General features: G+C 40.8%; 1 protein-coding gene across 18 annotated transcripts in view; it reads right to left on the bottom strand.

Annotated features, from left to right (window-relative positions):
• Positions 1–23,724, bottom strand: part of Pcbp3 (poly(rC) binding protein 3) — a 322,999-nt gene extending 299,275 nt beyond the window's left edge. For 14 of the 18 annotated variants that reach the window (XM_017799974.2, XM_029567086.1, XM_029567088.1 and 11 more), the window contains exon 1: positions 23,541–23,662. The gene's annotated coding sequence lies outside the window, so the exon portion shown is untranslated. Of the gene's footprint in view, positions 1–15,356; positions 15,474–23,540 lie in introns of all 18 variants that reach the window. The other 4 variants (XM_029567084.1, XM_008840452.2, XM_008840445.2 and 1 more) reach the window with 4 other exon arrangements.
• Between the last annotated feature and the right edge of the window lie 491 nt (positions 23,725–24,215).

The raw sequence follows: 24,215 nt of genomic DNA, 5'->3' as shown, positions 1-24,215 counted from the left end.
TAACTGAACTTCTAGAAATAAAAATCACAGTCTCCAAAGTTAAGAAACAGAAAGTACTATAATAACTTACCTGATATAATTCTCAAATTAAAAATACATCACTGTATTTTGGAATGTAAATTCTCAATTCTGTAAGTCTACCGTAATTTTTTAATAGTATTTACTGACAAAACTGTAGTGCCAAGCTTCAACAATAATGTGAAATTTGTGATTGTTGCTGTGATGTGACTTTGCCAGTCACTCCCTTTCCAAATTCTCCAACCTATACAAAATTTTTCAATATAATTATGTTATTGTGACAAAGGATCTCTACACATTTAGTTCCCAGAAGAAAAGAAAGAGAGGCTGACAAAAACGTGGTATCTGAAGACAGTGGCAGCAAATGCCTCACATTATTGGAAGACAGCACACCATGGTGGGAGAGGACAGCACATCTCAGGCAGGTATGTACCAAACTTAGTGAAACTCCAGAAACCTAAGGGAATTGAAAAAAATCCTTTAATGGCAATAAGATACACAGGTTATGAGCAGAGAAATATCAATCACATTGACTACTGACTGCTTACTAGGAAAAAGAAAAAGCCAGGCATTTTAAAAAGATATCTCCAATGTGCCAAAAGAAAATAACATCAATGTTAAATTCAATACACAAGGGGAAAATATTAAGAACAAATGTGAGAGGGTGATAGCAGTGAACCCAGCAAAGAACCTCTAAAAATCCTCTTTAATAAAAAGCAATGCAAATTGGCAAAAAATTGTCCAAAACAACTTTTTTTCAGGAATCCAGAAATTTAACTATAAGCTTGTCACAATCTGTGGAGCATTTGTTAAAGAAAAATAGCTGAGTGTCCAGAGAAGATCTAGTGTTTTAACTTGCTCTGCTCCTCCATCCTATGCCACAGCTGCAACAGCCTGAAAACTATTACATGGAACAGAACAAGTTGCAAAGCCTTATACCCAGAAAACTGTCACCTGACAGCTAGCAAGTGTCACTTACAAAGTTACCTTCATTTGCTCTAACTTGGAGCTCACCCAGTGTAAAATGTACTTTCTTCACAGGCTTCTGTCAAAACTATTAACAGCAACTGTTTAATTCTGTGCCCACTGGACAGCAGTTTGAACAAATAATGTATTAACACTAATGCTTACAAGGAAAGCTGAGGAATGAGATTTGAAGAACTCTTACCTATTTCTAAAAAACTAGAAAGTCACATCCCTTATAGAATTCAAAGTTGTATGACTATCCGGAAGAGAAATGAGACTCCTCTGATGTGCTAGATAGCTTTAGTTGTCAACTTGACACACCTGGGTAGAGGGAGCCTAAACTGGGGAATTTTCCTCATTGGGCTGGTCTGCTGACCACACCTGTGGGGTATTTTATTGATTTTTGAGTGATGTGGGAAGGCCCAGCCCACTGTGGGTGGCCAGGCTCCAGGGGATGGACCCACACTCAAAAGGATTTGGGAACACAAATTAGACTATCAATAGGCCTTCAAAAAGGTGATAAAAAGAGGCTGGAGAGATAGCCCAGGGGATAAGAACACTTGCAGTTCTTCCAAAGGACCAGGGGATTCCCAGCACCCACGTGGTGGCTAACAACTGTCTGTAATTCCAGTTTCAGGAGATCTGACATCCTCTCTGACCTCTGTGGCATTGCATGCATGTGGTACACTTACATACATGAAGGCAGGATACTCATACACATAAAAATAATATAGAGAAACAAAAAATGACGATAGATGGTATGAAGTGGGGGAGTAGTAAGATGGGGACACATGGGAGAGGGGAATTCTCAAAGGATAAATAAAAATGAGAAAAGAGGAAAAGATGCAAGAAGAGCACATTTGAGAGCCAACAGACAAAAGGGACTCAGGGTTAGGGTTCTCTCATAGCCACCTGTCTGTCTGGCACTTCCTCTGAGGGTAAGAAAGCAATCCCAGAATAAAAGTATTGAGTTCAAAGACAACCTAGGCAACTTGGTGAGCAAATCTGTCTCAAAGTAAAAAATAAAAAGAGGACTAGGGAATACAGCTCAGCAGTAGAGCACTTGCTTAGTATGTTCAAGACTGTACATCCAAACCCTAGTACCATAAAAATAAATAAATAATAAAGGCCTGTGTGAGCTATCATAAAGATAGACATATGGGTATATAGGTCAACAGAATGGAATTAAAAGTCAAGAAATAAAATCAATTTTATAGTCAATTTATTTTTGACAGAAATACTAAGATCACACAAAGGGGAAACAGTTTTTCAACAAATAGTACTAGGATACTATATTCAACTAGAGAGCCACATGTAGAACAATGAACTTAAAACTCCTCTCTCACATCATACATAAAAAACAATTCAAAATAGGCAGGCATATACTACATACGTTACTCTAAAAGTATTCTGAGTTTTCAAACTAAGCTGGGCACATAGTGAAGACTTCATCTGGAGAGCAGGGGAGGAAAAAAGGGTCACAAAATAAATAGAAAATATGTCATCATAACCTGGGATGAAGCAACGTTTTCTTCTTGGTTGGCTGGTTGGTTGTTTAAATCTATGAACTAGGATTAAGTAGTGCTGTCTTTTGTTTTCTTGTAGTTCTAGAAATTGAAACTAGGTCCTGCAGAATGCTAAAAAGTACTCTACTACTGAACTATACTAACAACCCAACAATGGTGTCTTAATTACAAAGCACAAGCAACAAACAAAGCAGATAAATTGAATTTCATTAAATTGAAAACACTATGGATCAAAGGACGCTTTACCATTCACATTTGTAGGAAAAATATTTGCAGTGCATATATCTAATAAGGGATTAGTAGACAGACTATATAAAGAACCCCTACAATGCAACTTTAAGACAAATAATCCAATTTTTAAATGGGTAAAGAATTTGAATAGCCATTTCTCCAAAAAAGATATACAAATGGCTAATAAGAACATGGAAGGATATTTCACATCATAAGTCATTAGGAAAATGTTAATCAATATCATAAATGAGATACCACTTCTAATCTACTATGATCAAAAAACTGAAAATTGAAAAACACTGGAGTGAATATGGAGACACTGGAGCCTCATATATTGCAGCTGGGAATGTAAAATGGTGCAGCATCTTTAAAGAATACTTTAGCCGTTAATCAATATGTCAAACAAGGAGCTGGAGAGATGGCTCAGTAGTTAACAGCACCAGCTGCTCTTACAGATGACCTGGATTCTGTTTCCAGCACCCACAGAAGGTTGGCTAGCAACCTTCTGTAACTCCAGTTCCGGGAGATCTAACACCTTTTCACCTCGAAGGGCACTGCACACACCTGGTGCACTTACATACATACAGGCAAAACACTCATACACATAAAATGTACTGCCTGCATGAACATAAGTGCACCTGGGTCATGCAGTGCCCACGGAGGTCCGAAGAGGAGGTTGGATCCCCTGGAACTGGAGTTATAGACTGTTATTAGCCCCTACGTGGGTGCTGGGATTCAATCTGAGTCTTCTGCAAGAGCAGTCAGTGCTCTTAACCAGTGAGCCATCTCTCCAGTCTCAAAAATTTTTAATTGAACAAAAAGTTAAAGCACTTATCCAGTATAAACCCAAGAAAACTAAAAATATAAATTTTTACAAAATTTGTATATGACCATTCATAGCACATTGCTCATAATAGGAAAAAAAAAAGGTAGAAACAACCCAAATATTCACTTATTGATAACTGAGCACACAAAATGTCCTATCAATACAATACAGTATTATTCAACTATAAAAAGAAATGGAACTCTAAGGCACACTGCTACATGGAAGAAGCTTGAAAACTATGTATAGAATTAAAATGCACAGCAACAAGCACGTATACATCTGGAGGGCATGAATGGAGTTCAGGTACTGTAAATATTGGCTTCTAATTGCCATGAGGAAAGTGAAGGTATCTTACATTATATGGACAAGTTAACAGCACACTAATCATAATTACAAAACAAAGAAAAATGGAATATAGCCTCCAATACTATGGAAAGGTTGGAAATTCAATGTTTTTTTCCAAACCATCAGTTTAAAATAAAAGAGTAATATAGGGACTGGGGGTGTAGATCAGTGTTAGAGCACTTGCTTAGCATATCCAAGGCCCTAGGTTCAATCTCCAGCACCACCACCAAAAATAAATAAAACAAACTGAGAGAAAAACAAACAGAAAATATAAGACAAGAGAATATATAGCAGGAATGTGAATTTAAATTCAAGTATATCAGTTATTACATTTAACATAAAGAAGCCAAATGTTCCAACAAAAAGATAAAACTTATCAAATTAGGTGGGAAGAAAAAAATCTAACAAACCCCTTCATCTAAGAGGGATATCTAAGTATCAGACCGCTGCAAAATTGAAGTTAAAATGGTGAAAATCAAAGATATTTTGCAAATATGAACCCAGAAGAATCAAATTTGGCTATGTGAACATCATGAGTATCTACCATAGGCAAAAACACTAACTAGAGATGAGGAAGACAATAAAAGCATTCAGCTCATCAAGAGGACAAAAGAGCCAGGTTTGATGGCAATCTCAACACTTGGGAAGTAAAGCACAAGGATACCGAATTCAAGGTCATCCTCAGCTACAAACTGACTTTGAAGCTAGCCTGAGCAACATGAAATCCTGTCTCAGAAGAAAAGACAAAAGGGAATAGAGAGAGGACTCAGTGGTAAAGAGAACTGCTGCTCTTGCAGAGAACCCAGGTTCAGCTCCCAGAACCCACATGGCAGCTCAAAATAACTCCAGCTCCAGAGGATCCTACCCTCTTCTGGACTCTGCAGCATTAGGCATGCACATGGTGCACACACATACAAGCAGGCAAAATACTCATACACAAAAAAAAAATAAATAAATCTTTGATAAAAAAAAAAGGTTAAACAATTTTAAATTTGCATTTTCCTAATAATACAGCCTCAAATACGTATAAATAACAACTGTCAGAACTACATGGAGAAATCAGACAATCCATAATCATACTGAAATTACATAATCATCTTAGTAGCAGATATAAAAACCAGACTTAAACTATTAAGAAAACTGCTACGATTAATGTTTATCAACTGAGCTAAAGAAAATGTAGAGATCTTTCCTGGGTAAGTCTCACGGCACCCACTGCACCTTGACTCCCCCAGCCTCATTCACCCTCCCAGCTCCCCCACCCCATCAGTCCTCCTGGCCTGGGTACTGGCCCATTTCTTGTCTTTGCACCCCAGACCCCTGGGCTGACCTCTTGGCCCAGAGTCCCCACTGCTTCCTGATCCTTTGCATCCAGACCAACCCAGTTCCTCCCAAAGGTGCCCTCTGGGCCTGGTCCCGCCCCCACCTACTTTTGCTTCCCTGGGTGGCTCAGTCACCAATTTCCTGGTGCTAGCATCTTTCCTGGGTGGGTCCCTTGGTACCCACCATGCCTTGACTCCCCCAGCCTCACTCACCCTCCCAGCTCCCTCACCCACTCTCTCCTCCTACCCTGGGTACTGGCCCATTTCTTGACACCCCAAACCCCTTGGCCAAGAATACCCACTGCTTCCTGATCCTTTGCATCCGGATTAACCCAATCCCTCCCTGCAGTCAGAGGAGCCCTCTGGGCCTGGTCCCACACCCACATACTTTTACTTCCCTGGGGGGCACAGCCACCAGCTTCCTGGTGCTAGGATCTTTCCTGGGTGGGTCCCTTGGCGCCCATCCCACCTTGACTTCTCCAGCTTCATTCACCCTCTCAGTTCCCCCACCCCATCCCTCCTCCTAGCCTGGGTACTGTCCCATTTCTTTGTCTTGGCATCCCAGACCCCTGGACTGACCTCTTGGCCCAGAATCCCCACTGCCTCCTGATGCTTTGCATCCAGACCAATCCAATCCCTCTCAGCAGTGCCCAGGAGCCCTCTGAGCCTAGTCCCTCCCTCACCTCCCTTTGTGTTCCTGGGTGACACAGCCACCAACTTCTAGGGATCAGCATCTTTCCTGGGCCCTGCTCCCAGGCCAGCCCTGCCCCCAAATTCCCAAGGTCAGCATCTTTCCTGGAGGAATCCAGGCCTTACGAGAAAGACTGAGAGCATCTGATCCTTATCTGACTTGGGCCTCTGTGGGAGCGCATGAAGACTAAAGTAATTTGGCCACTCCAAGATAAAATCAAAAGAGAGAACCTGAAGCCCAGACCAACCAGCTTTTTATGCCCAACAAGTGAACCACAAAAGCACATAAAGTTTACAAAAAGAAGCAGACCTAAACTTAACAGAGGAAGGCTTGAGTCACACACAAGAATCAGAAACTACAAAAGAAATTCACATGTCAAAGTCACAGAGAAAAAATAATAACATAAAAAACAAAATAATATATCCCCACAATTAGAACCCCCTAGAGGTAACACAGGACATGGAACTCAAAAGAAACCTATAAACATGATAAAATAATTCAGTGAATTGAAAGAACACCAAAAAAAAGAAAACAAACTACTGAAAGAAGATAGGGATAAACTTCTGAATGAATTCAGAAGAGTTAGAAATATTGAAGATTACTCAGGCTGAAATGAAGAAGGAAGTGAAACACTCAGTAAGCCAATTAGAAACGATAGGAGAAAGCCTCACCAATAGGATGAATGAAATGGAAAACAGAATATCAAGACTGGAAGATAAAGTTGATGAATTAGACGACTCAAGCAAAGATTATGAAAAATTAAAAGAAACACAAGAATAGAATATGCAGGAATTGTGTGACACCATAAAAAGACCAAACTTACAAATCGCAGGCATACAGGAAGCAGAAGAATCTCAAGATAATGGTATGGACCAGATCTTCAACAGGATTATAGAAGAAAATTTCCCAAAATTAAAGGCGTGCCTATACAAATACAAGAAGCATACAGAACACCAAATAGGCAGGACCAGAAAAGAAACTCTCCATGACACATCAAAGTAAAAACACTAAATGTACAGAATTAAAGAGACAACATTGAAGGCTGCAAAACAAAAACTACAAGTCACATATAAAGAAAAACCCATCAGAATTACAGCTGACTTTTCAGTGCAAACTATGAAAGCCCAAAGAGCCTCGACCAAATAATTCACAGTTCTAAATGACCGATACCAACTCAGATTACTTTACCCAGCAAAAATGTCTATTAGTCGAAGGGGAAAGAAAGATATTCCATGACATAAATAGGCTGAAAGAACTCATGTCCACAAAACCAACACTTCAGAGAGTTCTTGAAGCAATACAAAGAGCTGAAGAAAGGAACGACTATACCCAAGGGGTTATGGAAAGAAACTCAATGAAGGTGTAACTGTGGAAATGCACAGCTATACCAAGAATATGAACAGAAATAAAAATTACAAAATTCAATGCACATCTTTCATTAATAACTCTAAATATCAATGCACTGAACTCCCCAGTCAAAAGACACAGACTAGTTGAATGGATTAAGAAACAAAACTCATCTTTTTGTTGGCTGCAAGGAACTCATCTCACTTTCAAGGACAGGCACTACCTTATGGTGAAAGGATGGAAAAAAAAAATACAACAAACGAATGGTGCTAAGAAAAAGCAGGCGTTGCAATTCTAGTATCTTATAAAATAGACTTTAAAACCAATCTGAAGAGATAAAGAGGGCCACTTCATTCTGATCAAAGGAACAATACACCAAGAAGATATTACAATCGTGAACATATATTCACCAAACTCTGGTGCACCCAACTTCATAAAAACAGTACTACAGGACTTTAAGACCCAGATTAATCCCAACTCATTAATAGTAGGGGAATTCAATACCCCATTGTCTCCATTGGACAGGTCAACAGGGCAGAGAATTAACAGAGAGACATATGAATTAAACAATACCATACATCAAATGGCCTAACAGACTCTACCAAATATTCCACCCAAGCACCAAAGAATACACTTTCTACTCAGCACCCCATGGAACTTTCTCCAAAATCGACCACATACTGATGCCAAAACAAACCTTAGCAAATACAAAAAGATTGAAATAATTCCATGCATTCTATCAGACCACAATGCAATAAAGCTTACAATCAACACAAGAAGAAGCCCTAATCACCACATGAACACATGGAGATTAAACAACACACTCCTGAATGATGAATAGGGCAAAGGAGAAATTAAAAAAGAAATAAAAGTATTCCTGGAACTAAATGAAAAGGACAATACAACACAACAAAACCTCTGGGACACGTTGAAAATAATCCTTAGAGGGAAGTTTATAGCTCTAAGTGCATACATTAAAAAATCAGAAAGAACACAAATAAATGACTTAACACTGCAACTCAAGACACTTGAAAAGCAAAACAAATGAAACCCAAACCTAGCAGACAAAAAGAAATAACAAAAATCAGAGCAGAAATAAATGAAATAGAAAGTAAACAATACCAAAAAAAAATCAACAAAACCAAGAGCTGGTTCTTTGAAAAGATAAACAAAACTGACAAACTGCTAGCCCAGTTAACCAAAAGAAAGAGCACCTCCAAATCAACAAAATCAGAGATGAAAGGGGAAACATCACAACAGACACCAGAAAGATCCAGAACATTAAAAAGGAATACTTTAAAAACCTATATACTACTAAATTTGAAAAACTAAAAGAAATGGACGGGTATCTAAAAGCATGGGAACCACCAAAACTAAATGAAGAAGAGATTAACAGCTTAAACAGACCCATAACACATAAGGAAATTGAAACAGTAATACAAAATCTCCCAACTAAAAAAAGTCCAGGACCAGGTGGATTTACAGAATTCTTCCAGAAATTTAAAGATCAACATCCAATACTATGTAATTTATTCAAAAAGACAGAAATGGAGGGAGAACTTACAAACTCCTATGAAGCCAGCATCACTATAATACCAAAGCCAGGTAAAGATACCACCAAAAAAGAAAACTACAGGCTCATATCCTTAATGAACATAGATGCAAAAATTCTCAACAAAGTACTTGCAAACTGCATACAGGCACACATCAAAAAGATCATCCACCATGATCAAGTCAGCTTTATCCCAGAGATGCAGGGATGGTTCAATATATGCAAGTCAATAAATGTCATAAATCATATAAATGGGCTCAAAGACAAGAACCACAGGGTCATCTCAATAGATGCAGAGAAGGCCTTTGACAAAATTCAACATGCATTTATGTTCAAAGTCCTAGAGGGAACTGGACTAGAGGGAACATAGCTCAGTATAATTAAATCCATATACAACAAACCCACAGCCAACATCATTCTAAATGGAGAAAAATTGGAAGCATTCCCATTGAAATCAGGAACCAGACAAGTCTGTCCACTATCTCCACTTGTCTTTAACATAGTGCTTGAAACTCTTGCAAGAGCAGTAAGACAAGAGAAGAAAATTAAAGGAGTAATAATTGGAAAAGGAGAGAGCAAATTATCCCTTTTTGCAGATGATATCTAAGAGACACCAAAAATTCCACCAGGAAACTCCTAAAAATTATTAAAACGTTCACTAAAGTGGCAGGTTACAAAATTAACCTACAAAAGTCTGTAGCCTTTCTATATACTAATAACAAGCAATCAGAGAAAGAATACATGGAAACACTCCCCTTCACAATAGCTGCAAAAAAATAAAATAAAATATCTTGGAATAAACCTGACCAAAGACATTAAAGGCCTCTACAATGAAAATTTTAAATTTTTAAAGAAAGAGATTGAGGAAGACATTAGAAGATGGAAGGACCTCCATGCTCATGGAATGGAAAAACTAGTATTGTAAAAATGAGCATCCTACCAAAAGCCATTTATAGATTCAATGCAATGCCAATCAAAATCCCCACGACATTCTTCACAGAGTTGGAAGAAACCATCCTAAGATTCATAGGGAAGCACAAAAGATCTCGGATAGCGAAAGCAACCCTGAGCACCAAGAGCAATGCTGGGGGGCATACTATAACCAGACTTCAGAAAAACTTCTATGGGCACAAAAATAGACCCATAGATCAATGGAACAAAATTGAAGACCCAAATATGACTACATGAAATTTCAGCCACCTGATATTTGACAAAGGGGCCAAGAACATTCACTGGAGGAAAGACAGCATGTTCAACAAATGGTGATGGCAAAACCGGATCTCCACCTGCAGAAGAATGAAACTAAACCCCTATCTTTCACTTTGCACAAAAGTCAACTCCAAATGGATCAAAGACCTCAATGTCTCATTCACCCTCCCAGCTCCCCTCCTAGCCTGGGTACTGGCCCATTTCTTGTCTTGGAAACACAGACTCCTGGACTGACCTCTAGGCCCAGAATCTCCACTGCTTCCTGATCCTTTGCATCCAGACCAGCCCAGTTCCTCCCAGTAGTCCCCAGGAGCCCTTGGGACCTCTTCCCACCACCACCTCCCTTTGCATCCCTGGGTGGCACAGCCACCAGCTTCCTGAGACCAGCATATTTGAACTCAAGAACTCTATATAACGAACTCAAAAAACAAAGAATCAAGAAAGGAAGTAACCCAATTAGAAGATGGGCTGAACAGAGAGTTCTCAAAAGAAGAAATAAAGATGGCAAAGAAGCATCTTAAAAGATGTTCAACATCACTAGTAATTAGGGAAACACAAATAAAAACCACTTTAAGATTTCATCTTACCACAGTCAGACTGGCTGAGATCAAGAGAACAAATGAGGCCAAATGTTGGAGAGGATGTGGGGAAAGGGGAATGCTCATCCACTGCTGGTGGGAGTGCAAACTTGTTCAACCCCTATAGAAAGCAGTGTGGAGAACTCTTAAAAAACTACAAATGAACCTACCATTTGACCCAGTTATACCACTCCTTGGCATATACCCAAAGAACTCAACCCATTGCAGAGACACTTGTACATCCATGTTTGTTGCTGCTCTTTTCACAATAGCTAAGAGATGGAAGCAACCTACGTGTCCCTCAATAGATGAGTTGATAATGAAAATGTGGTTCATTTATACGATGGAGTTTCACTCAGCAGTAAAGAAAGATGAAATCATGAAATTTGCAGGTAAATGGATGGAACCAGAAACTCTTATACTAAGTGAAGTAAAACAGACTTAGAAAAAAAAAAAAAAAAGACGTATGTTCTCCCTCATATGTGGATCCTAGCCCCAAATCCTGATGAGTATGTATCCAGACATAACTACAGGAACCAGGATAATGAAAAGGAACCAGGGAGGTAAAGGAAAAGAAAGAATCTGAAAGAGAAGAACAGTAGGAAACAGGAGTTAATAAGGGAGATATGGATAAAAATGGAGTTATTTTAAGGGGAGGCGGTAGGGAAGGTTGTACAAGGTAGGGGATAAAGGGAAAGATCCTAGGTCAACTAAGTTCCAGGGGACTATGATCATCTCTCTAAATGTCTTGTAACTGTGGAGAGTCATCTGTCCTCTTGATCAAGGAAGCCATGGAGACCCATCAAATGAACTTGAACCAGTGTCCAGTCTACAAAGAGGAAGGTCAACACAGAGGAAACATTTTCTCCATGCTTCTAAGCAAAGCCAGCCATGATCGAGCAAGACCTTTGACTTATCTTCACATAGATGGAACTGCTATAAGAAAGGAGCCAGGGGCTCCTCCCAAGCTCATGTGACCCCTAAGGAACACATCTTCAAACGACCTTAAGAGTAAAAATAAATTGGTTTATCTGGGCCAACTCTTTGGTCTTAAACACCCAAAAGGAAAGTATAACCAAAGATTAAATGGGTCAATATAATTTTTTGAGTCCATATGTATAGCTAAAGGCTACATAACAAGAAATAATGCCAGACAGGAGATACCTTCCTTTGAGTTGTTGGCCAGGGTGGCCCAAGAGACTCCCAGAGACTAATCCAGCATAGAACTGGGAAAATGAACAGCAGACCCCAATCTTATCTAAAGGAATGTTGGCAACTGATTGCTGCTTGATGAGGAAGAGCTGATCTTCCTAAAACAAGGAACTGTAGACAGGCTGACTAGATTCGGCAGATGGACAAACACTGGGAAACGTCTGGGGCACCAACAACACAGTGGACAGTAACAAAGATGACAGAGTATATGGGCTCCAGTGGGGGCAGGGGGAGGCTATGGGAGGGTGCCATTTGGAAAGTGGGCTTATAGACAAATAAGATTGTTTGGGAGTTCTGTATGAAATACACCCAAAAATAAATCAACAAATTTAAAAAATGAGTTATATTTGAGGAAGAAGCATAAGAATTTACTTCATGTTAATTAGTAGACGTGATAAACATTACCATTGAAATCTACCTCATGACTTTATATCCATATTCAGGTGCCAAGGATCTGAGTATATCTGACCATGACTAGCAATAATCAGATAGAGACACATGTGCAAACATCTAAGCATTAGTAGCATTAAAATTTAGTTTTTCTAAGCCAGGTGTGGTGGTACATACCTTTAATACAGGCACTCGGGAGGCAGAGGCAGGCAGATCTCTGTGAGTTCAAGGCCAGCCTGGTCTACATAGTGAGTTCCAGGACAGATGGGGCTACAGGGAGATCCTGTCTCAAAAAAACCAAAAAAAAAAAAAAAAAAGTTTCTCTGTAGGAAACAGATTATTTTAAAATGAAATGGAGATCTTTTTTATAGGCTAAAACCTCATTCAATTTTATGTCTTCTAGGGTTTATACTGAGTTCAATGTTGTATAACTATTAATTCAACAGTGAACCTAAAAATTTATAGCCACTTTTGAAAGAGCTGCATCTTTGCTCTAGAAATTGTTATTGACTATGTTAATGCTGTAATGAAATGCTTCTTCTAATCATGTGGTTATTAAATAATTTTTTTAAAAAAGAAATATGAATGAGATGCCAATATATTCATTTACTTTTGAATGATCAAAGAAAATGAAAATGTAGAGTACTTTGAGCTTAATTTTTTTCAAATACATAGGATTATCTAAAAAATGTATTATCAGCAAATTTCAAATTAAAATTGCAGAAAGTAAGATCTTTAAGCAACATAATTATGCTGGAAAACAATAAGGAAATATACATGTCTAGATTTTTTCAATATTTTTCTAAATTACCTGTAGCCAAACGGAAAAGTCATAATAGAAAATATAATATGAATTGAACAATAATGAAAATAACTCAAACTCCCTAAAATACAGTGAAAATATTATTTATTAGGAAGTCCCATATCACCTTAAGCACACATACTAAAAAGAGAAAAGCTACAAATTAAGTAGTCAATCAGATTAGAAAGAGAATAGCTACAAGAAAAACTGTAATCCAATTTCACTCAAAGACATGGATGCAGAAATCTAAAAAAAAAAAAAATAATAACAAGCTGGCATAACCAAGTTATGTTCCTATAGTGGCAACGGTAGGTAACAAGAGTGTTAAGATTTTTATTCTGCCTTTAATGCTTTTCTTTTTATTTATATTTTATGTGTATGACTGTTTTGCCTGCATGTATATAAGTGCACCACATGCATACAAAGTCCATGGATGTCAGAACAGGGTGTTAGATATCTTGGAACTGGAGTTAAGAACAGTTGTTAGCCACCATGTGGGTGCTGGGAACCAAACCTGGGTCCTCTGCAAAGAGCAACCAGTGTTCATAACTGCTGGGCCATCTCTCCAGCCCCTTAATGCTATTCTATATTTTAGACATTTTCTAAATAAACATACTTTAAGATTAGAAAAGTATTTTAATTATAATATTTCGCTGATCTCTCTCTTCATGATGCCAACTACTTAATAAATGACATGAAGAAAAGAACAAGGCTAGCTCAGAACAGCCAATCTGAGAAATAGTAACCCACAATACCTTCTGTGTCTTAGTGTCTCTATTTGATTCCCTGAAAACAAAGGGTAGATACAAATATAAAAAGATTTACAAAGATAGAGACATGATAACAATTGGTAAGCTTTTTCCAAAACATTAAGGGAGCATCTCATACACACACATCTATAAATAGAATCCATATTGCACGTTAATGAATAATTTAAAAGCACTTTGAAAACAGGGTTAAGAAAACAGGAACCCAAATGCTCAAAAATCAATAGTTTTGTCCTATCCCAACCTGGTGAATTACAGAAACAGACATTTAAGTTTAATATTATTTTTTAGAAATGTTGGAAGCTACATAGTTAGATGTCAAAAAGCTTAAAAGTATTTATAGGCTTTGACCTAATAGTTCTGCTTTTAGAAACTATCCTTCAGAAATAATCATCAATATGTGATAATTTTGTATAGAATATTTACTAAAGCTTATATAAAGCAGAATAAAATTTCAGTTACAATGAAGTGTTTCAATAAATCAGGACATCCTCTGGAATAATATGCAGCCATCCAAAACCATATTTCAAAAGATTACCTAGGATAAGACGGAAGTGCTCTTGATTTAGAAGACATCTTCTTTACTTACTTTTTATCTATCTATCTATCTATCATCTATCTATCTATTTATCTATTTATTTAATTTATTTGTGATTGCATGAACACAGGAGCTCATGAATGTTAAGTATATACTCTACCACTAAGCTACAACCCCAGCCCAAAGGAAAATAATTGTTCAAAAAATATATTATGGAATGAATCACAACTTTTAAGATATATATGTCATATATAAACATGTATACACACATACACATAAAAGTAGGGAAAAGTTGTTGATATATATCTTTTGTGGTAATATTTGGATAATTACCTCTTTTTAAAAATATATTTTATTATTTTTATTTATGTTTATGAGTGTATGAGTGTATGTGTGTAAGTGCACCCATATCCGTATCATGCAATGCCCACAGAGGTCAGAAGAAGGTATTGGATTCCCCTGGAACTGGAGTTATAGATGGTTACTAGCTACCATGTGGGTGCTGGGAATCAAACCTGGGTCCTCTGTAAGAGAAGCGAGTGCTCTTAACTGTTGAGCCATCTCTCTATCTCCTTCTCTTTTTTAAAAAATATTTTTTACTTATGTTATTTTATGTATATGAGTGTATCACCTGCATGTATTTAAGTACACCTATATCATGCAATGCCACAGAGATCAGAAGAGGATGTTGGATCCCCTGGAACTGGAGTTAAAGATGGCTGTTAGCTACTATGTGGGTACTGGGAATCAAAGCTGGGTCCTCTGAAAGAGCAGCCAGTGATCTTAATGCCATCTCTCCAGCCCCTCTATTTTCTCTGTTCCAATTTTTCTATACAAAACATCTGTACTACTTTATAAGAAGGAAAATGTTTTTAAAAATAAAACATAAACCACCTCAAATAAATTCACTCTTCAGCAACCCAAATCCATTTCTAGTCAATCTACCTGAGAGGTCATCAGACATCTAACACATTGGTTTTCTATGGCTGCATGGGCTGGGCTCTCACAAATTTAGCAGCTTAAATAATACACTTACCATCTCAGTCTTTGTGAGTCAGGAACCAAAGCAGGCTTTACTGACCCTCTTGCTTAGAGTCTCACAAGGCCACATTCAAGGGCTGGCCAGGCTGTGCTCTCTCACCTGAAGGCTTAACTGGAGAAAGAATGTACTTATGGAATTAACAGAATTTGTTTCCCCACGCTGTAAGAATGAGTGTTCCCTGCTTTTTCTTGCTCATCCTAGAGTACACCCTCAGTTCCAGTTGGCCTCTGAAGTTTTATATGCCATCTCTAGCACTCCTACCCTACTTCATCAAGTCTACAAAGAGTCTAAACATCAAATCTCCAACAAAATGGGATTTTATATAATGCAACATGGAAATGACATCCTGGCATGGGCTAAACAGAAGTCACAGGTTACGCCCACATGCACTTAAAGGAGACGGGCACCATGATGCCCGTCTTAACATTTATCCATTATATCTAGCTTCATGCACAAAGCCCAGGCAAAGGAGGGAAGCGTATACTTGGATCTTAAGCTCTCTTATCAACTGACCACTAATAAAGAAAACAGCTCTGCTCTTTCTGGTTCATGAAATGTGAGCAGATATACTAGCAACCCTTCCAGTGATTATCCATCCAAGTCTCCATGTTCCAAAAGGAACAGAACATCTAAGTAATGTTGACCCAGATATAGTGTTACATACCTATAATCCCAGAACTCGGGAGCCTAAAGCAGAAAGGCTGTGAGTTCAAGGTCAATCTGGAATATATAGCAAGGCCTCAAAAACGAAGGAAGAGGGAAGAAGAAAAAAAGAAATAAATTTGTCAGATTCCACACAAAATATGATCCCTTTCTTAAACTATTACAGAGAGGCTAAAACACCACCACCTGGACACCAAATCTGAACACAGGCAATGCAGGAGAAGATCATCACTGGCCAGTACCCCTTATAAACACTCATGTCAATCTAAATATGAGTTTACCTCAATAGAATCGTTTAATGTAGTGCATATCACCCCCAAAAAAATCAATAGCAGCTTAAAATTTAAACATTTAAACTATTTTATTTCAGTTTAAAGAAGTTTGAAGGAAAAAAACATAAAATTATAAATATATTTGATAAAAATCAAAATATAATTGTCATTTTTCTGAGACAGAGTCTCATTATGCAGTCCAGGCTGGTATCGGACTCAAAATCCTCTGCCTCAGTCTCCTGAGTGCTAAGATTACAAGTATCTGCTCTGCCATCATGCCTAGCTGACATTTTTTTAAAAACTTTAATCAAACTACAAGTAGATGAGACAATCTGTACCTAATAAAAGGATACTAAAACAATAGCAAAGTTTACAATTAAGGCTTTGGCAGGATAATCCTTAAAGTGAAAGCAATACAAGGAGAATCTTATCTAATTTCTATGAACTTTGCCTAGTGGTCCATGTAAAGTAAATAAAATAAAAAATTTAAGGACTATAAAGAAAGAAATTGGTCGGGTGTGATGGCACACGCCTTTAATCCCAGCACTTGGGAAGCAGAGGCAGGCAGATCTTTGTGAGTTCGAGGCCAGCCTGGTCTACACAGTGAATTCCAGGACAGCTGGGGCTATAGGGAGACCCTGTCTCAAAAAGACAAAAAAAAAAAAGAAAGAAATTGTCATTATGTTCAAGGAGAAAAAGAAAACTCATCCAGACCATTTATGAAATTCAGTATGTTTCAAACGGACCAGTGCAGATCACTGGGAACGGATGGTACTCAAAAAAGGTAATGGCACAATTGGTTAGGCATTTGAAAAAATTCTAAAATTGTATCTCTACCTCAATCCATACAAAAATAAATTCCAAATAAAATAAAAAAAAAGTCAAATATTTGAACTTTTTTCAAGATTTATTACTTTACTTTTAATTATGTGTATTTGTGTGTCTTTATGTGGGTATATGCAGGTGCCTATGGTGCCTGCAGATGCCAGAGGCATCAGATCTCCCTGGAGCTGGAGTTAGAGGTAGTTGTGAGGAGGCAGTTGTGAGCTGCCTGATGTGGGTGCTTGGAACTGAACTCCAGTCCTCTAGAAGAGCAGTGCATGCACTTAACCACTAAACCATTTCTCCAGCCCACATTTAAAACTTTTTTTAAAAAAGACAATGTCTCTGACCTTGAAGTTATACAAGATATCTACAAACTATAAAGGATTGATAAATCTGACTAAATTATAAGTAAACATCTGGGCTGGGCATAGTGGTGCATGCCTTTATTCCCAGCATTTGGGAGGCTGAGGCAGGTGGATCTCTTTAAGATGGAGGCCAGCTGGGGCTAGAGACCCTGTCTCAAGGGGAAAAAAAAGTAAACAACTATTAAGGGATGTTTTAAAGGGGTTTTAAAAATGGGGCACAAGCACAATAAAAAGAATACAAAGAGGGGGCTAGAGAAATGGCTCAGCAGTTAAGAGCACTGGTTGCTCTTGCAGAGGACCTAGGCTCAGTTCCCAGCATCCACATGGCAGCAAACAACGGTCTGTAACTCCAGTTCCAGGGGATCTGACGACCTCTTCTGGCCTCCATGGGCATTACACAACACAGGTGCACTACACACCTGCAGGCTATACACTCATGCACATAAAAAAATTTTTTTAAGTATACTTGTGGCAAACTCCCAAACAGTAGTTGAATCACTTTATCTTCTAAGGCCAATCTGCCTGTAACTTCCTCCTTAAAACTTTCCAGCTAAGAGTACATAAATCAGAGTCCAAGCTGTATCAGTTTTCTAATACTGCTGTAACCAATTTCCACAAACATATTAGCTTAACTCAGCCCTTTATTATCCTACAGTTCCAGAGGTTGCTAGATAGATATGGTCCTACTGGGCTAGAATCAAGGACTAAGCTCCTTTCTGAGGCCCATTTTCTTGCCTTTTTCAGAGGCTGCTGCATTCCTTGGCATGTCCCGTTTTTGTCTGCAAAGCTAGCAATAGTGCCTAAAATCCTCACATCACTCTGACACTGACTCTTCTGTCTCCCTCTTTCACCTTTAAGGATGCTCATGATTACTGTGAACCTTCCCAGATAATCCAGGACAACCTCCCTATTTTAAACAGCTGATAAGCAACTTTTGCTCCATCTGCTACCTTCACTCCCCCTGCCAAGCAACATAACACATCACAGGCTCTGGGGATGAGGGCATAGTGTTGGGAAGCCATCATTCTACCTACTGGACAAGCCCTCCCTAACCCACTCACCCCAACATCCTAAAAGGGTCCCAAGTCCTTGATAATGCCCATATATACACCCTCCAACAAAATTATCCACAAGAGAAATAAAAGCTTTATCTGAAATTACCCACATTCCTCAAAAATATACACACAAGTATAGATGTTGCTCCAACACAAAATGAATGCCTTTCAACCATCGAAATGTACATTCTCAGCCTCTCTCCACAGACGGCTGCAAGATATGAGGGTGTTACAAGTGACACTGTTTAGGGGCAAGCTGCCCCTGCATATAGATACACGTACAAGGGTTCTTTTTGCTTGATTGTAATTATTAAGAAAACAGAGTCTTGAGCCGGGCATGGTGGTGCACGCCTTTAACCCTAGCACTCGGGAGGCAGAGACAGGCAGATCTCTGTGAGTTCAAGGCCAGCCTGGTCTACATAGTGAGTTCCAGGACAGCTGGGGCTACAGGGAGACCCTGTCTCAAAAAGATCAAAAAAAAAAAAGAAAGAAAGAAAGAAAGAAAACAGAGTCTCATTGATGTTCATACTATAGCATGAAAACTCCCCACCCAGAGAGAAGAAACACTAAGCAAAAAACAAGGGAGAAGAGGTATGCTGAATCAGCACAATCATCTACTTTTTAAAAAGAATACAAAGAGGGGGCTTGAGAAATGGCTCAGCAGTTAAGAATACTGGTTGCTCTTGCAGAGGACCTAGGCTCAGTTCCCAGCATCCACATGGCAGCTAACAATGGTCTGTAACTCCAGTTCCAGAGGATCTGACGCCCTCTTCTGGCCTCCATGGGCATTACACAACACAGGTGCACTTACACACATGCAAGCTATACACTTGTGCACATCGAATTCTTTAAAAAGCCAGCATGGTGGCGCACGCCTTTAATCCCAGCACTTGAGATCTCTGTGAGTTCAAGGCCAGCCTGGTCTACATAGTGAGTTCCAGGACAGCTGGGGCTACAGGAAGGCCCTGTCTCAAAAAGACAAAAAAAAATCTTTAAAAAAATGTTTTTTTAAGTATACAAAGAACTTTTTAAAAAACTACATAAGATTACAATTCATAGGAAAGAAAACCTAAGTGGCAAAAAAATGAGTAAAAATCCTCAAACTCACCAGTAATTAAGGAAATACAAATTAAAACAGTGAGATATTTCATGCCTTCATGACTGACAACAAAATATCTAAAGATATAAAGAATTAGTGAGGCTGTGAAGAAGCAAGCTTTGGGAAGTAATATGACAAGAGCAAGGAGGCCGTGACCCACAGTCTCAGTAGTGTGTACCTGGTCTACTCTCTCCCAGGTGACCAACACAAAGCAAAGATGAGGCAGTAGAGCATGGCAATCAACTGAAGAAGAGCCTGAGCAAGCTGCTAGGAAGATGTGGAACTCAAGTCAGGTAGCAGTGCATCAGCTTCCGTATCAGCACACACTGTTCCTCAGTTACATCAACCTTCTCACTGTGCAGCCCTGGCTGGCCTAGAACTCCCTATGTAGACCAGACTGGCCTTGAACTCACAGAGATCCACCTACCTCTGCCTCCCAAGTCTTGGGATCAAAAGTGTACACCACCACACCCAGTAAATTTTTATTTAATTTTTATTTATTTATTTATTTGTATTCTATGAGTGTTTTGCATGAATGTATTTAAGTACACCCATGTGCCCAGTGCCCACGGAGGTCAAAAAAAGGAGTCAGATCCACTGGAACTGGAGTTAGAGACAGTTGTTAGCTGTGAAGTGGGTGCTGGGAACCAAAATGGGGTCTTCTGCAAGAGTATCCAATGCTCTTAAGTGCTGAGCCATCTCTTCATCCCCTAGAATTGTTTTTAGTATATGTCAAAAGCCATTTCCACTGAAAAGAAAGTTTAAAGAAGAAAAGCAAAGGTACACTAATTCAGTACCTTGGACAGCAGACCAACAGCTTGCCTGTGAGTCCTTGCTAACTGCCTCCAAATCTACAGCATTTCTGATAATGCTAAGCCGAGGCAATTTCAATGTGTGAGCAGGTATTTTCTCTATTATACTATAAAGCATCAGCCTCTCTCATCAAGGGTATGTACAAAATACATCTACCAATCTGCTTCAGTGATTCCCTTTACAATGAAGATCTGAGACTTCTGTGCAAATAGAAATGACTTTCTCCTGATGTTATCAACGTGAGTCCAGACAGAACTCAACGAACTAATTCAGAACCCAACTCCAATGTCTGAATTATTTCAAGGACCTCCTGAGACTTTTACAAATTTATACGTGCAACATATACTCCACCTTTCTCCAACAAAGCAGAGAATAGCATTGTTTTGTTTTTTGAGACAGGGTCTCACTATGTATCCCTGGCTGGCCTGGAACTCCCTTTATAGTCCAGGCTGGCCTCAAACTCACAGAGATCTAACAGCCTCTGACTCCCAAGTACTGGGACTAAAGGGGCCATCACATCCTACTGAAAGGACAGCTTTTAAAAACAGATAGCAGGGTCTGGCATGGTAGTGCATGGATATAATCCCACCAGTTAGAAGGGTGATATAGGAAGATCACAATTTCCAGGTATATCTAACCTATGGCCCACCAGTCACATGTGACCAAGCGTAGCTATGAATGTGGCTCAACACAAAATGGCAAACTTAAAAACATGTATTTTTTTGGCAACTTTTTAACTGTGAACTTTGTAGATGATAATGGCATTTCACAATGGCATGCCTAAAACTTGGGCTATAAAGCAAGACTGACTCAAAAAAGGAAACAAAAAAAGGTAAGATGTACCCATGCCCTGTGTGTTGTTGTTTTTTGTTTTTTTTTTCCTTATAAAATAGCTGCAAACTGCCAGGTGTTGGGGCGCATGTCTTTAATCCCAGCACTGGGGAGGCAGAGGTAGGTGGATCTCTGTGAGTAAGGCCAGCCCACAGTGAAAGATTTATCGTCCTCTTTTTTTTTTTTTTTTTTTTTTTTTTTTAAAAAAAAAAAAAAAAAAAAAAAAAAAAAAAAAAGCTATGAATTCTAGATAGAATGTCTAATCTTTTCAGTTATAAAGATTCCATTTCTATTAAATTTATTTTACTAGTATTAGAGTGTGCATGTCTGTGCCTGTGCCTGTTAGTGTGCTCACATGCATGCCACAGTGCACTTGTGGAGGTCAGAGGGGCGCTTTCGGGAGAGACTTCTCTCCTTCCACCATAGACCAGTTCCAGGGATTAAACTCAGACTGTCAAGCTTGCCAGGCAAGCCTTTTTAGATGTTGAGTTTATCTTGCTGGCCCCCAAACTTTTTTAAAGTTTATAATATTGAGCACCAACTAAATGCATGAAGTTATATGAATTCTAAAACATATGCACTGTACTTGCATTGTATAAACAATGGTACCTATACACAAGTGAAAGCAACACTGTTCAAAGTGAAAGACTTCAACTAGACATCATCTGACCTTGTAGCTAGCTGTAGGCCCCAGCTTGCTATAGGACCTCAAGTCTCAAGACACCATCCAGAGCGCCTCTAGCCCCTCTGATACTCCAGCCCTCTCCAGAGAGCACTCATCTACACACACTCCTCTCTGGAACAAAATGGGCATATCAGATGTTAGATGATGACCTGTTCTCATATGTAAGAGGACTGGGGGTTAGGTCTAAGTAGAGATACACTCTGAAGTTCCTTTGGGACCTAAATTATAGTAAGTCCAAAAGAGTAAGGGGCACAGGCTTGCCCCAGAAAGCAAGTTGGGTTTCAGAGGACCCTGTGCCCAAGGAATGGATTAGAATGGAGAGTCTGAATGCTAGCTACTCAGTCTGGCCTCAAAAAGTCTTTCTCCAAGGCCCTGGCACTGGGTTTCTTTTGATGCATGCACCACCCACTAAAAATCCTCCTCAACCTACAGCGCCATTGGTTCACAGGCAGAGCTAACAAGATTTGCAAGTCTATCATGCTATCCAGAGAAAGTAGGAGAAAAATAACCAATCCTGAGGCCCAACTTCCGTTAACTTTCAAATTTCCTATACAAATGATAGAGTGCAGAGTAAAGGGAGAAACTAGAAAACTAAACACTTTCATACTAAACAGTACTTCCAAACAGAACACTTAGGAGAACATGAAACATGTCTAAGCTCACCTCTTTCCCCCAAAGAAAATATAGTGATCCAAAAAGAGGAACCGGTACTTGCCGGGTCTACCTGTTCTGGCTCTGGGGAAGGATGGCCCAGAAAACAAGAGGAAAAGAGAGAAACGAGGCCGCGCCCCAGCCTCGCCCTAAGCCTGCCAGGATTCCTTTTTTCCCCTAGAATCTCATCTCAATCACAAGACTTCTGTCGGTTTGGGAACAAGCCTCGCAAGTCCAAGTAAGATCGCGGCTATCGTGCACTGGCCCAAAAGCCTGCGACGCTCCGGCCCCGCAAACAAGTTCCGACTTTGGGGAGGAGGTGGGGTGCCAGGGTGAAGGCCATGATCCTCCTAAGTGGCTCCCCGACGTCTGCAAAGGCTGGCCGGGACCCGCGGGACCTCGCGGGGACCAGGCAACAGCGGTAGACTGGGCTTGACCTGCGCCGTTCAACCTACACCCCTCAACCTGAATAGCTCGCTTAAGACTTCCTGGGACTTCCGGCCAGGAACCCGCTCGGGTCCAGGGTCCCCGCCCTCCACCGACACTTCATCTACTCAGGACCCCCGCCCTCAGCCTCGGACCGCCGCCACCAGCCCGGGAACCCCATCAGCCTTGGAGCCCCCCAGCAGTCTGAGACGCCCCCCCATCAGCCTGGGACCTCTCATCATCCTGGGACCCCCCTCCTCAGCCTGGGACCCCGCCATCAGCCTAGGACCCCCATCCTCACCCTGGGACCCTCCATCAGTCTAGAACCCCCCATCAGCCTGGGACCCCCGCCCAGGACCCACGACGCCAGGGTCCGGGTGAAGTTTCCAGACGGCGAACTCTCGGATCCTCCAGCCTCTCTGAGGGTCTCGGCCCGCCCGCGCGTGCAGTGTCCCCGCCGGACCCCCACCTCAGCCCGCGGCCACTCACTCACCTGCCCCGCGGCGGACTGCAGAGCTGCGAGCCGGGTGTGGCCGATCCTGCCGACCGGGTGGGGTTGAGGCGACCAGACTCCGGACGACGCTAAGCAGGAGGCGAACGAGCGGCCGCGGCGTCGTGGGCTGAAGCGGCTGTGGCAGCACCTCGCGCTCCGGCCCCAGCGCTGCGCGCGGCGAAGACCCGCCCCCTCCGCGCCGCCGACCACTCCCGCGCAGCCCGCCGCCTCTGGCCCCGCCCCCGCCCGAGGGAAGAGCCGCAGAAAGCGGGCGCCGGGAGCCAATCGATCGGCGGGACGGAGACCAGCCAGCCAATCCGAGCGCGGGAAGCTCTCGGGCTAGAAGCCGTTTGGCGTCGAAGGGAGGGGCGACGGTTAGGGTGAGGCGGGGCTCCACTCTGAAGCGCGGAGGAGGCGGGGCCTCCCGCCTCTGGCCCCGCCCCCGCCCGAGGGAAGAGCCGCAGAAAGCGGGCGCCGGGAGCCAATCGATCGGCGGGACGGAGACCAGCCAGCCAATCCGAGCGCGGGAAGCTCTCGGGCTAGAAGCCGTTTGGCGTCGAAGGGAGGGGCGACGGTTAGGGTGAGGCGGGGCTCCACTCTGAAGCGCGGAGGAGGCGGGGCCTCTGGGAGGGCAAGGCGAGGGGCGGGGCCAAAGGAGGGAGGGGCCTGGTGGGG

Source organism: Nannospalax galili, unplaced genomic scaffold (genome assembly GCF_000622305.1).
Source record: "Nannospalax galili isolate Female #2095 unplaced genomic scaffold, S.galili_v1.0 scaffold619, whole genome shotgun sequence".
Classification (NCBI taxonomy): domain Eukaryota; kingdom Metazoa; phylum Chordata; class Mammalia; order Rodentia; family Spalacidae; genus Nannospalax; species Nannospalax galili.
This window is presented reverse-complemented; position numbering and strand designations above follow the sequence as displayed.